The following is a 14,511-nucleotide window of genomic DNA, read 5'->3' as shown; positions in this document are numbered from 1 at the left end:
GTTCCTCTCACCAAAACAAGAAAAAACGTTCATATAAACATATGTTCGAAAATCCTTAGTTTTCTAGTTATTAATGAAAGAACATAATAAAACAACTGTTAGATATTGTCAGTTTGGTAGCAAGTGTTGCAACTTTAATCAATTCAGAAACTCATAACAATGAAAGTTTACATTCAACGCGCTTCGAGGTGCAATCCAACAACTTAACCTAAGTCTGTCACCGATAATAATATTCATTTTGTTAGATAATCGAATGATGTTATCGATACAAGTTTACTGATGCACCCACTGTATCCTAGATGGCTATGTGTTGCCAAGAAGACTTGTTTACTACAGTCATTTGTCATCTGTGTAAATTTGCAACACTTGCTACCAAACTGACAACATCTAGCAGATGTTTCATTATGTTCTTTCATTAATAACTAAAAAATTAAGAATTTTCGGACATATGTTTATATTAATTTTTTTCTTGTTTTGATGTGAGGAGCATGTTCCAAGGTTTGTCAAAGTATTTTTGAAACATCCTGTATACAAAAATATTGATTAATATTGTGGGGAAATTCAGCTGAAGCTAAACATACTTCTATTTTATAAAATAAAGCTATAAGGATAATGACAGGTATGCATAAAAGGACATACTATTAAAATATTATCCAAAATTTAGAAACTTTCACCCCAACTTTTGAGTAACTTATATTCTTTCCCTATTGATGGTATACATTACGAACAAAAGTACTTTGAGCAGTAATCAAAATATTCGTAAATTTAATACGAGATACAAATCAGATCGCCATTTACAGTCTGTTAGTGTCAGCAGTTACAAGAAAATGGAGTTCACTATTCATGTAATATTACAGTCCTCAATACGCTGCCTAATTATATTAAGGCTTTGAAAGGCTATAAGAGAAAATATTTAGATGAGAATGAACAAAATTTTCCATATACATGCCTTCTTTTCAAGTGATGATCTATTTTTCTTTTAAATTATATTAATCTACTTATTTTGTATTATTAATTGTCAATTAAACTGTACAACATTTGTATAACTTTTCACTTGTTACACAACTCAAAGTAACAGTCCTGTTCTATGAAATACAATATTTTGTATTATGTGTTAGACAAATTATTACATTTTGTGATTAATTTTACTTACGGCTCTCATGCAAGGTATTCAAAATTCTGAAACTGTGAAGCCATTAAAATTTATAATTAAACAAGCATTTGAAATATTATTACTAAGCTCAATTATGTCACACCAAAAACTATGAAATACTCGTTTTGTGAAATTGTTGTATTAATATACAATATATAAATGTTTGGTGAGCTGTTTTATTTGGAGATGAAAATAACAAGGATCTGAGCTGTCTCCCATATATTCTCATGTGCGGACGTGCCTAAAATCTTTGCACCAGTCGTACGGTAACCAGCATTGAGAACAAATAAAAGGTGAAACACGTTTTGCGTTCGACTACATTTATCAATAATGTAATGATTAATCAGCGAACGCTCTTGCGGTGAACAACTAATTAAACTTCAGGTCACAACACAAAGCGGTGCTACAAAATCATAACAGTACCAATTAGGACTCAACTCAGTGTTGTTTATACAACTACAAAACCAAATTAGTGTTTAATTATATTTTTGTAAATCAGAACAAATTTTCAATATCGTCTCACATTGAGTTACCTTATGACAATATTGGAATCACCCATTCAAATTTAACTATTACTGAAATGTGGGCTAAATATGTTGAGAGTCTGTCGTTGTGTCCCTGTGGCTTCGATGTGAGGAAAGGGGGAAAACGGAATTCGGACAAGACAGCTGGTGCTACAGGTTAATGAAACGGTAATGAAATGTTGATATTCTTTGTTATTATTATTATTATTATTATTATTATTATTATTACTTGCTTATTTAAAGTACTTATCTACTCCACAGAGGTCTTTTACCCTCCGGCCTCCCAACTAACACTCTATTTGCATTTCTGAATAATAATAATAATAATAATAATAATAATAATAATAATAATAATAATAATAATAATAATAATAGCAATGGGATGAAAACATAACATTAAACGCGATAGTTAAGATCGCCTATGAATTCCGGAGTTTGTCTCGTCAATGCCAGAGAGAGGAAGTCGTGAGCTAATTGCTGGTGGCTAGCGCATTATGCATGAAAGTTGGTAGGTCTGTAATTTAACCACAAACTGACCTACAACAGCGAACTGCTTCCGATACGACTCGACCCTTAGTCGCACGCTTGTCAACCTCAGGCATTACATCTTGGTCTGCAATAAAGTAAAATCCATTTTCGTTGCTTCAATTTTCAAACAAAAATAGTAATATTTCTGATGCAATTATTCCAAAATAATTAGTACCGTTACATACATGCATACATACATACACACATACATACATACATACATTCATACATACATACATACATACATACATTCATACACACATACATACATATATACACACATACATACATACATACATACATACATACATACATACATACATACATACATACATACATACATACATACATACATACATGTATGTACATATACATATCCATAGAGTGAAAGTGAAATAGTCCTGTAGATTGAAAGAGATGACAAGATACACTTAAATGAATAGAAAACCTATATTATGTATTGTGATTAAATGCATGGTTAATTATGAAATTAAGTTGGAAGTTTGAACAGTCCGGCAACATTGTCGCTAAGACAGTCTTCTTTCTTCTCATATTACGGACGTAAGTGGTCAACGAACTCAGGACTGTCCCTGTACGCGAATCTCCCTCTTTCGCTATGACGTTGCAATCTGCTGGCATCGCTCAGTGGCTTTCAAATTAAATTTACATGAAAACGGCCCATACCATTGAGGTACACCAGTTTGATAAATTATTCTTTATTACATTTCCTATCGATATGGCCAAAAATCATGATCCTACTCTTAACATTTTTGTTCTGAGAAAACTACAAACTTTCCACTATTATGGTATTACACTTTTTTTGTCACCTACAAGTTTGCTTTGAAAATCTACAGAATTATTTCACTTTCATTCTATAGCATATATATATGCTATAGAATGAAAGTGAAATAATCCTGTATATATATATATATATATATATATATATATATATATATATATATATACCGTTTCTTTAATAAACAAATAAGAGAGCAATGAATTGTCGAACTTAAAGAATTCTACATATGTGTTCAGCATTGATGTACAGGGACATCATTTTATTTTTACTTCAATTTTTATTGTACCTGAGTTTTTGAATGTACTTCACTCCCACCCCTTCTACTAATGAAGTTCCAACTCCACACAGAACCAAGACCGCAGATAGTAAGCAGTACTGAGTTACTGACTATAGTACGTTCCAGAAATATGTTCGCGTTTTCCAGTGACGAAAGAGCTTTCAATATTGAATCATATTTTCGCACAGGTACTGTCCGTTTACCTACGTCGCATCCCGATTTCCCCCACCTGCTTCTGCTCGCCCCTCTGTAAAAACTGGGCTGTCTTAGCTCTTTTCTGAAAACATTAATTTCTCTTAGGAATTGGACGTTTACGTAATATTATACAGCTGTTTAATTTAACTTAAATAAAAGGACCTCGTTAAGTAATTAACTGTCACGTGATTTCCTCCCTTTCTACAATCCTGCGGCATAAACACTTGGACGGACAGTAGACAGCATGTCTGAGTAATTTTATGTTTTCGGGTCGGGCAGAAGTGAAGATTGAATTCACAGTACGTAGAGTAGGTACAGAATTATTTCAACATGAGTTACTAGTACGAAGGGCGAAACTGGCAATTGGAATTAGATGCAATAGTCTATAGTGCGATAATATGCACAAAAGAACTGAAGCCTGTATCGAAATGAACGGCCACCATTTTCAAAATTGTGTTTAAATATTCATATTATGATTATTTTTCAATTTAACTTCTTTCTCTATATTGTACGCTAATGTGCTGTAGACAGTATACACTGCATAATGAATACGTTCGCATGGATAACTCACTTCGTGAGTAAAAACACTTATTCTTAATACAGTACTGTACTTTGATTAAAGAAAAACCTAATGAAAATTATCAAACCCAAAATCGCGATATTTCCTAGTTTACGTAAATGGATGAACTACTTTTCTTCCATCCTATACCTAGTAGAGTGATTTGTGTTTTACGCCAGTATCATCGAACTCCAGTCTTGGAGGGGGGAGCAAGCGGTGTTTCCGGTTCTCTAAAGGTATAGACAGGTTAATATTAAAAATGTTAGTAAAAATAAAATGATGTCCCTGTACAAATGGAATGGGCGGATTAGCATTTACTTGGATAATAATTTCTCTTTTCTCGATCTTTTTCTCTTGTAATTCCAGTGCTAATATAACCAGTAACAAAAGTCGGATATAACTTATCAATCGTAACCAGTTCTCTCCCCTCCATCACACTTACATGATTATTTTTGTCTCTGAAATGACGCACACGAGAAAATGCGTCGCGGGATTACGTGTTCTTGTGTTAGACCCGATGATTTAAGTTCAGTGCTGGAACACATTTGAGGCGTTTAGTTGCAAAATCAGATACATCACTAAAACATAATTTTGAGTATGAAAGAAAAATGTAAAACTCCTATACACCACGAGATAAAATGTTAATATTTGGAGGATACATTTGTTATGGAATATTGTAATGTTCCATGACGTGTGGCGGTGACATTACTGCATAATTAGTAGATAATAGAGAAAATGTATTTGATGTACCTGGTTTTGAAAATTGTTCTGTGATCTATCTGGGTTTGGAAATGATTGAAAGCATTTGGTTTGGTTTGAAAGGAAAAAAACGATTCTATTGTATACAATGTATTATTTTAAACCCACTGTTACATTATTACAATTAATTTGTCATAATTGTTACATTTTCATCATCACAAAAGAAAGTGAATTATTAAACAACCAGATCACCTATTTCACACTCATTGTAACACACATTTTCTTCTTCATTCATAGAAGAAATTTGATTTTCATCCAAGCTTTCCAGACTGTTAACAATACGAGCATAGTAGGATAATGTGTGAAGTGATTTCCAGTCATTGCCAAAATGTTTTTTCAGCAAAGCAGTTACATCATTTATTTTTAATTGTAAAATTATACTCCTGCCAGCATTATGATTGGTGATGCAATATTTATTATTTTTTTGTTCTTCTAACAAATGCTCTTGTATTGACCAGACTCACTTCTATGGTGAACTTCATCCTTCACCAGGACGTCATCCTTCTTCTTGTTTCACTGAAAGAAAAATCTTTTACATAGTAAGTGCCACTGAGCTGGTGGCCGCACTGTATTGGAAACAGTTTTTTTTTTCCTGGCATATGTTTTATCTGACAAAGTTATTACTGCTCCAAAATTAGAGAAAATATCTGTTTACTTGTTAGGGCTAATGATGACATCTTGCCGTTTTTCTTTCATCTGCTTCTGCGCGGGAAATCTACCGATGCGCAATGAACGTATGAGCAAATCCTTGATGTATCTGGTTTTGGAAACAAACTCACATGACATCTGAATTTGCAACCAATACTATTCTTTCATCATACAAATCCACGTGATGTATCTGGTTTTGGGGTATAATAGTACTATAGCAGTTGTAGAATCATATGAAGATACGAATCATAACATTAACTCATTTTCGAAAAAAAGTGACGTATCTGATTTTGCAACTACACGCCTCATTTATAAGCTTCGACCTGTTTAGTTATAATATAATGTTCATTCGGATATATAAATGTTATCCCTGCATCACACTTGTCTGTCAAACAATCTTCCACTGTTTGAGGAGACGTGTCTCTTCATTATTCTACTTCGACATTTCTTTACATATCTTACAAGGTCTACAACTTTTAACACATCAATAATATGGCAATCAGTTCACTTATTTCACTTCATAAGAAAAAATTCGCAGTACCACCTTTATGAAATAACTAGACAATACATCAACTTTAACAGTTAAGCCCATACGTTCCGTACTTCGAATCTCTATATTAAAATTTGATATGCACATTACTGTTGGCGCAGCATAGAATAATTCATAATTTTAATTACTGTGCAGTCAGCAAGTACAAATTATAATTAACTGCAGCATATCGTTCAATTCAGAGAACTTTACAGCGATTCGTTGATAGCAATTCAGGTCATCTGATTGACCTTCTATGTTCTGCTCAAGTTGTCATAAAAGAGCCACAATTTCTAAAAATTTCTTTACCCATAATTAAATAATGACTGATCCACTTAACATATATTTTCGATACGGCTAAAATTCACAAAACCGACAAAATGAGATACGTTTCATAGATAATTTCAAATTGTGTATTTATTTACTTTATTTTTTCTGTACGTTAATGTGTAGATCAGTGTTACGTAACTGGCCACGATTATTTAAAAGAGAATTTTATTTTATTCTACAATTTATACAATAATGTCACAAAAATGTCAGTTCTGAGAAGTGACAAAACTGACAGAATCCAATTCAATTTGTTATCCCTTAAATCTCATGTTGATTACTGGGTTTTAAGATTATGTTGAATATATCTCACTGTTAACATAAACTTACATGATACATTTTACATATCTGCATAGTATACCTGAATGACATGGTTACGTTTCTGTGTCGCATACAGAAACGTAACCATGTCACTCAGGTACTACCATCTGGTGGTAGATGAAAGAAACGCAGTGTCCGATATTACCCGATGTCCGATACTACCCAACTCTCCCCTACATTGTTATTTTTGTGACTGTTCTTATTAATGTAAACTAATCCTGGTGTGACTTAATTATTAGTTTATCGACGTTTGCAGCTGTTCTTAAACTAAAGTGACTGAAGTGACTTAAATATTTAATATTATATCGAAGTCATTATTGTTATTCAAATCAACATTATAACGTGACATTTATTCATTTTTAAGCCTGTCCTTTTTAATGTAAACTAATCCTAAAGTGACTTTAAAAAAATAAAATTACATCATAAAATGACTATTGGTATTCAAATCAATATTATATTGCGATGAAAATCAGAAAAAGTGTGTGTTCATTGTCATAATTTACATATAATTACGTAATTTTGCTTAAATATTAATAAAATTAACTGAATAAAATAGTATAAGTTGATAAATCTGTCTGATCAAAATAGTGTAAGTCCTTAAAATAATGAATTCTTATTTAGTTGAATTCAGCAAGACTAAGGGGAGAGGTTGATATTTTTTAAAACGTTTTTCCTATTTTGGTGTAAAATATTAATTTTTTGTATGTAGAGAGTTCATAGCTGTAGCAACTCAACCAAATATAAATATTTTGAAAAAAAAATTGGGGGCCCAGATTTGAAAAAAATACCCAATGCAGGATTTTACTAAAACCAATATATCTTAACCATTTTTAAAGATAGATTCAAACAGTTTTTTGCAAAGTACTTGCAAAAGCATGCTCTACAAACTGCCTGTGACAGAATTTTGATATTAGTCCCTATGTTTGTAAAATAAATAATTAAAATTTAATACGATGAAAGAGTAATGGAACGGAGAAAAATTCTCTCCGGCGCCGGGACTTGAACCCGGGTTTTCAGCTCAAAGTGCTGATGCTTTATCCACTAAGCCACACCGGATACAACTCCGACGCCGGTTAGAATCGTCTCAGATTAAGCTCCAACAGAGGGCGGCCACTAGAGGGAACCCAAGAGTTGGAGCTTAATCTGAGACGATTCTAACCGGCGCGGAGTTGTATCCGGTGTGGCTTAGTGGATAAAGCATCAGCACGTAGAGCTGAAAACCCGGGTTCAAGTCCCGGCGCCGGAGAGAATTTTTCTCCGTTCCATTACTCTTTCATCGCATGATGACGCAGAATACATGCATGGAAATATCATATGTGCTTCGGCACATTAAAATAATATAATATATATGATATGCGTAAATCACTTCGTGATTTAAGACGGCGCTTATTCCGTCAGATCCAGGCCAACTAGTCACTCATATCGAGTGCACCTCAGCACATGTGTGGACTTCGGTCCTGCGTTCATAGACATCTATGACGTAGTGCAGAGGGCGGCCACTAGAGGGAACCCAAGAGTTGGAGCTTAATCTGAGACGATTCTAACCGGCGTCGGAGTTGTATCCGGTGTGGCTTAGTGGATAAAGCATCAGCACGTAGAGCTGAAAACCCGGGTTCAAGTCCTGGCGCGAGAGAATTTTTCTCCGTTCCATTACTCTTTCATCGTATGATGACGCAGAATATCTGCATGGAAATATCACATGTACTTCGGTACATTGAAATAATATAATATGTGTAAAATTTAATAACACAGTTTTTATTTCTCTTTTCGCAAACAAACGGGCATATTTTAAAAAATTAAATCAATTAACAAACTTCTGTTACAGAGGAACGTTTCCTAATAGTCTAAAGAATGTGTGTTCAAAAATTGCATGCATGTATCTTTAATAGTTCAGAAATTATATCAACTTTTGTCTGGGAATGTAGCAAAAAATAAAGTTACCGGAAACAACGATAAAGGGGGCGTGTGATTTAAAAATCCATAGCGCAGGGAGTTTAAAAATGGCGTCTCAGAATCCGATAAGGGCACAAATACCCACAAAATGTTATGCAATGCATTCCACACATATCGAAGAATATTTTAAAGATTTTTTTTTTAAATTTAATTTACCGGAAACAACAATAAGAGGGGACGTGTGATTTACAAATCCATAGCGCAGGGAGTTTAAAAATGGCGCCTCAGAATCCGATAAGGGCACAAATACCCACAAAATGTTATGCAATGCATTCCACACATATCACAGAGTATTCTAAAGAAGAAAAACATTTTTGAAAATTTACTCATTTTTTCACCAAAAAATATCGTCCTCTCCCCTTAAAATATTTAGGAATGAGTTCAGTTCAGTAAAACACATTACCCCACGATCTGACATATTTGTCTAAACTTTTAAATGAGCGTATCTCAAAATGTGCTATTAGCGACTTATAATACTTTTCTCTGGCACGATATAATTTCGGAGAAACTTTAATTCCTTTCGTGGGATTCAAACCCATGTCCCCTACCTCAAAGTAATTTCGAAGTCGCTCATTCACTATTACGAACTGTGCATCACGGCGGAAAATTTATTTATGCGGTAGAATTCACCTTCAAAATTGTTATACTGTGACTTTCCTCTGTTCTCGAGAGCAAAGACTCCTGTTTTTCGGGACAAGGATAGGTACATGAAATTGCTTGATATATTGCATTGAATTCTATTGCAAAATTAAAACCGATGGTGTTAATTGGTCCATTAGAACTTCCTGTGATATCATAACACGTGAACTTGCGAACTTATGGTCTATTTAAAGCAAAATTTATGGGTAAAGACGTTTAAAATCTACTAGATGATTATACGCTTTCTTCGTAAGTACCAGCAGAAAATTGATTTACGATGTCTTCTCACTATTATATCGGGAATACAGAACAGGCATTTCTGAATTTGTTGTCTGTTTTTAAAGTCACGAACTATCTCAGGAATGGACTTAAATCCCTTTCAAACGATCTTTAAAATTAGAAAGATAAAGTACAGAACATCCAGAACACCGGCTTTCCACGCAGCATAATGAAGAAAACCGCGTTTTCACATTTTAGACAATAAAAGCGTCGGCTAAGACGCTTGCTTGCCGATCCGGAGTTGCACTCGAGCGCGGCTTCGAACCCCGCTTGGGTTGATTACCTCGTTGGGTGTTTTCGAGGTTTTTCCAAACCGTAAGGCGAAAGTCAGGTAATCTATGGCGAATCTTCGGCCTCATTTTGCCAAATACCATCTCGCTATTATCAATCTCATCGACGCTAAATAACCTAGTAGTTGATACAATGTCGTTAAATAACCAAGTAAAAAATATATATAGCCTACCATTAGGAAAGTAGAGAAAATCAGAGAGGTTTGGAATTGAAGGGTTACATCAGCTGCTTGTTTATGCGGATGACGTGAACATGTTAGGAGAAAATCCACGAACTATGAGGGAAAACACGGGAATTTTACTTGAAGCAAGTAAGGAGATAGGTTTGGAAGTAAATTCCAAAAAAAATTAAAGTAGGCCTACATGATTTTCATTATGTCTCGTGACGAGAACATGGAAATAATAAAAATTTATCCTTAGAGAGATGGAAAAATTTAAATATCTTAAAGCAACAGTAACAAATATAAATGACACTCGAGAGGAAATTAAACGCAGAATAAATATAGAAAATGCCTGTTTTTATTCAGTTGAGAAGCTTTTGTCGTTTACTCTGCTGTCAAAAAATCTGAAAGTTAGAATTTATAAAACAGTTATATTACCGGTTGTTCTGTATGGTTGTGAAACTTTGACTCTCACTTTGAGAGAGGAACAGAGGTTAAGGGTGTTCGAGAATAAGGTGCTTAGGAAAATATTTGGGGTTAAAAGGGATGAAGTTACAGGAGTATGGAGAACGTTACATAATGTAGAACTGCACGCATTGTATTCGTCACCTAACATAATTAGGAATGAATAATTAAATCCAAACGTTTGAGATGGGCAAGGCATGTAGCATGTATCCAGAAATGCATGTGAAGTGTTAGTTGGGTGACCTAAGGGAAAAAGACCTTTGGAGATGTCGAGACGTAGATGGGAGGATAATATAAAAATGGATTTGAGGGAGTTGGTATATTACTGTAGAGACTGGATTAATCTTGCTCAGGATATGGAGCGATGTGGGCTTATGTGAGGAGGAGAAGTAAAGCCAGGGTTCCCTTACCATAAATTTGTGGCACATAAAACAATCCTGTACTCAATTGAAAGGTCCCAGGCAAATTTTATCTGCCACCAGTCAAACATTTCTCGATCCCGCCTCATTAAAGGATATTTGACTTCTAAATAGAGCACTCTCGCACGCTTTTCTTGCGGAACAAACATTATTAGCACCCACCTCGCAGACACTTGATGGTAATCCAACAAAAATGATCTAGAATAGTTTCAACTGTGTTGTTTGAAAAGCGGTTAATTCAGCAATACGTCTAGTGTTCAACCGACACAATCCCCTATTATTAATAAATCATTAAAACAGTCAACACACTCTTGACTACACACTAATTATGATCGACATACATCCTTTGCGTGTTCGCGTGTTGTCATCCAAATATAAAATCGCAGCACTAATGCTTCATCACTTGAAATGGCGGGGCATCATCTCCCAACACACCTATCATATCTTGATGAATTTCACTGAGCATTAAACTCATTTTCTGGAGCATTTAAACGCTACATGAAGCTCATTTTTCATAAATTTTTCGATAATGGCATGCAATTTCCCCTTTTAATTCGAAAATCTCTGAAACTACAACTACACAAAACAGGTTAATTTTTAGAAAATAAAATTTCGTTTCCACCGAGCGAGTTGGTGTAGACGGTAGCGTTTGTGACTCGTATTCGGAAGGTCCAGGGTTCAAACCTCTGGCCGGCCAATCTGACTGGGGTTTTTCATGGTTTCCCTCAGTCACAAAGACAAATGCCGGATTGGAAATTTACATACTATGATTCATCACCTCCTCAGTTACCAATATCATAAATGTTAATCAAAATCTGAAACTAGTTACATGAACACAAGTCATCTACATCACACAGAAAACAGGAATTCAACAATAGTAACAACAGTCTAGTGGTATACCCACAGAACCTAACACGCGATATGACCACAGATGTTAAAGCGTGCAAAAATAAACTTAACAAAACAAAAATTTTCGTTTCCGTGATGATATCTTACTGAATTAGGAACAATACACACTGCACGACGTAGAGGACGTCACCTGTAGGATAGTTACAAAAACATGATGTAATATTTTCCCTTTTGTACTCCACAACAGACTTTGAACAGTAATGAAATATACTGTTCAGAACCATTTTAAGCTTTCGAAAAAAAAAAAAAAAAAAAAAAAAAAGAATAATTTACACGTTCATTCATTCACAGTGTTCTGCCCAAATGCATTCTCCAGTCTTTCCTATTTTCTGTCTTCCTCTTTGTCTCCGCATATCATCTATATATCTTAATGTCGTCTCTTATTTTATATCTTCTTCTGCTCCGAACTCTTATCCTGTTCACCATTCCTTCCACTGCATCCTTCAGAAGGCAGTTTCTTCTCAACCAGTGACCCAGACAATTCATTTTCTTCTTCCTGGTTAGTTTCAGCATCATTCCTTCTTCACTCACTCTTTTCAACACGGCTCTCTTCTTATTCTGTCTGTTCACTTCACACGCTACATCCTTCTTCATATCCAAATTACAAATGCTTCTAGTCGCTTCACTTCACTTCCTCGTAATATCCATGTTCCTTCCCCATATAATGATACACTCCACATAAAGCACTTCACTAGTCTCTTCCCTAATTCTTTCTATAGATGGCCGCAGATGATGCTCCTTTTTCTATTAGAAACTTCCTTGGCCACTGTTGTTCTCCTTTTGACTTCTTGGCAGCAGCTCACGTTACTGCTTACAGTACAGCTCAAGTACTTAAAGCTATCCACTTGTTCTACTGTCTCATTTAGAATTAGCAAGTTTACCTTCTTCACTTTTTTTCCTATGACCATGGTCTTCGTCTTGTTTGCATTTATCTTCATTCCATACTGCTTACAGCTGTCATTTAGCTGCAGTAGCATATCCTTTAGTATCGTCTCCTCTTCTCTAACAACGCCATATCATCAGCAAGTCTTATGCACTTCATTTTTCTTCCTCCTACTATCACTCCTCTCATGTTCTGAAAACAATTTACTAAATCCTCCAACCTAGATGTTGACCAGGGTAGGTGATAAAGGGGATTCTTGATGTACTCCTCTCTCCCTATTTCACTTCCTTCTGACATTTCTTCCCCTATCCTCACTTTGATTTGTTTCATATAAAGGTTACTGAACAGCCTCCTCTCTTTCTGGAGTCACAAATACTACATAACTTTATTTTTCTCTAGGTATCTTACGCCAATTATTTGCAGCAATCATTTATTGCATCTCTCGTATCTTATCGCTGCCTGATGCCTAACTGCTCTTCTTCCAACTGTCCTTCCATCTTAGAATATAAACGTCGATTCAGTATTCGCAGAAGAATCTTCGCTCAGTGCGATATGAGGCTGATAGTCCTGAACTCGTTACATTTCTTGGCATTATTTTTCTTCGGTATTTGAAGCAACACTGTCTCCGTAAAATCTTCAGGCCATTCGCCTTTCTCATATATTTCGATACATAATTGTAGAATTTCCTTCTTCTTTTCACCCAAGCATATCACTAATTCAACAGGGATTACATCAAATCTTGTTGATTTCCCAGTCTTGATTTCCCTAAGCGCTAGTTCAAATTCTTCCCTTAAAATTTAAAATCCTTTCTCGTCTTCTGATACGGTTGCTTCGTCTTCTATGGCCAAGTCATCTGGACGATTTCCTGTCTCATATAACTCTTCTACATACGAGTATTTCATCCATTTGTTTAGTATTTCTTGTTTGTCTGTTATTTCATTTCCAATTTCGTCCTCTGTCAACCATATGGATTTGCTTTTCTTATTTGTCTAGTTCAAAATTTTTCTTCACGGAACATTAAATATCTTCCTTTTCTTTCTAGATCCTCTATTTCTTTACGAGAGTTTAAGGGGAGAGGATGGTATTTTTTTTTTTTTGTTAAAAACTCAGTAAATTCTCAAAAAAAAAATTGTTTCTTTAAAACACTCTGTGATATGTGTGGAATACATTGCACAATATTTTGTGGATATTTATGCCCTTATCGGATGTGGAGACATCATTTTTAAAGCCCCTGCGCTCTGGGTTTTTAAATCACACGCCCCTTTGATTGTTGTTTCCGGTAACTTCATTTTTTGCTACATTTCCAGACAAAAATGGCTATAATTTCCGAACTATTAAAGGTATGAAATTTAGAACACACATTCTCTAGTCTATTAGGGAATTTTTCTCTGTAACAGATCTATGTTATTAATTTCATTTGAAAAATATGTCTGTCTGTTTGCAAAAAATGATAATAAGAAGTGTTCTTAAATTGTAATGGTTTATTTTACAAATCTAGGGACTAATATCAAAATTATGTTACTGGCAGTTTGTAGAGTATGCGTTTACAAGTAAAATGTAAAAAACTGTTTGAATTTATCTTTAGAAATGTCTTAGATATATCGGTTTTAGTAAAATCCTGCATTGGGTTTTTTTTTTCAAATCTGGGCCACCAAATATTTTTTTTAACATTTATATTTGAATAACTGATTAAATGGCGATCTTACTCGTGTTAATTATGTAAGCATGTGTGGCTTACAGCTGTTTCGGTGTTACTTGACACCATCCTCAGAGCCTACTAGATCTCGGCGCTATCTCAACTTCGCTGCCCGTTGTGTGGGTGCTTTCGTGTGATGAAGAGTTGTGTCAAATAGTGTGTGCGTGTGTTCTGAAATTGATCTGTATGTTGAGAATT

General features: G+C 34.7%; 1 non-coding gene across 1 annotated transcript; it reads right to left on the bottom strand.

Annotated features, from left to right (window-relative positions):
- Nucleotides 1–7,603: 7,603 nt before the first annotated feature.
- On the bottom strand, nt 7,604–7,675 carry TRNAK-UUU (transfer RNA lysine (anticodon UUU)). Its single transcript has one exon. It is a non-coding gene; the product is annotated as a tRNA-Lys (tRNA).
- Between the last annotated feature and the right edge of the window lie 6,836 nt (nt 7,676–14,511).

This window comes from Periplaneta americana, chromosome 15 (genome assembly GCF_040183065.1).
Source record: "Periplaneta americana isolate PAMFEO1 chromosome 15, P.americana_PAMFEO1_priV1, whole genome shotgun sequence".
Lineage (NCBI taxonomy): Eukaryota > Metazoa > Arthropoda > Insecta > Blattodea > Blattidae > Periplaneta > Periplaneta americana.
Note: the sequence above shows the minus strand (reverse complement) of the source record. Positions and strands in the feature narration are given on the sequence as shown.